This window comes from Cebus imitator, unplaced genomic scaffold (assembly GCF_001604975.1).
Source record: "Cebus imitator isolate Cc_AM_T3 unplaced genomic scaffold, Cebus_imitator-1.0 Scaffold200, whole genome shotgun sequence".
Lineage (NCBI taxonomy): Eukaryota > Metazoa > Chordata > Mammalia > Primates > Cebidae > Cebus > Cebus imitator.
The window spans coordinates 910577-911660 of record NW_016107515.1 but is presented as its reverse complement, the minus strand read 5'-3'; positions in this window follow the sequence as shown (position 1 = coordinate 911660).

Genomic DNA, 1084 nt, shown 5'->3' with positions numbered 1-1084 from the left:
TAGAGACGAGGTTTCACCATGTTGCCCAGGCTGGTCTCAAACACCTGACCTCATGATTTGCCCACCTCGGCCTCCCAAAGTGCTGGGATTACAGGCCTAAGCCACCGCACCCGGCCCACGAGTTTCTTTAACCAAAAGGTGTACTATTCATGGAGATTCCTGGAAAAAAGGTGGAGATTTCTTGAAATGATGGTGCCACCCATTTTTCCACCACATATGGGTGTTGCTGGAACTACCAGCTGTGGTGGATGTGTGACTTTGTATGTTGTTTTTTTTTTCTTTCCTTTTTTTGTTTTTTAAAGACGGGGTTTCACCCTGTTGGTCAGGCTGGTCTTGAACTCCTGACCTCAGGTGATCTGTCCGTCTTGGCCTCCAAAGTGCTTGGATTACAGGCGTGAGCCACCACGCCCGGCCGATTTTGTATGTTAATGGGAGGATAATGAGGCCCTAGGAGAAAAATAAGTCAAGTCCAGCAGCGTGTGGTCCAGGCGTTCTTAGCCAGCTGGGCCCACACCCTGTTTTTGAGGGTCTTTTTGACTCCTAGCTTCTGCAGCTACTTCAGGTTTCCTTTTTTTGTTGTTGTTGAGACAGAGTCTTGCTCTGTCACCCAGGCTGGAGAGCAGTGGTTCGATCTCTGCTCACTGGAGTTTGGGGACCTCCCCTAGGCCACTGGTATCATCTTAATGATCAAAATCATTCAAGCCCTGACTAAAGACATGAGAAAATCCTCCCTGCCAATCTATAACATAAACAAATCAATCTTTGTTGTATTAAGCTATGAAGACATTAAGGTTTTGTTTGCACCCAGACTGGAGTGCGGTGGCACGATCATAGCTCACTGAGGTTCAAACTCCTGGGCTCAAGTAATTCTCCTGTGTCAGCCCCCCAAGCAGCTAGGACTACAGGTATGTGCCATCACGCCCAATCAAGTTTTTAATTTTTTTGTGAAGACAACATCTCACTACGTTGCCCAGGCTGTTCTTAAACTCCTGGCCTTAAGCAATACTCCCACCTTTGCCTCCCAAAGCACTGGGATAATAGGTGGGAGACATCCCGCATGGCTAACTCAGTATTTTTTTTTTTT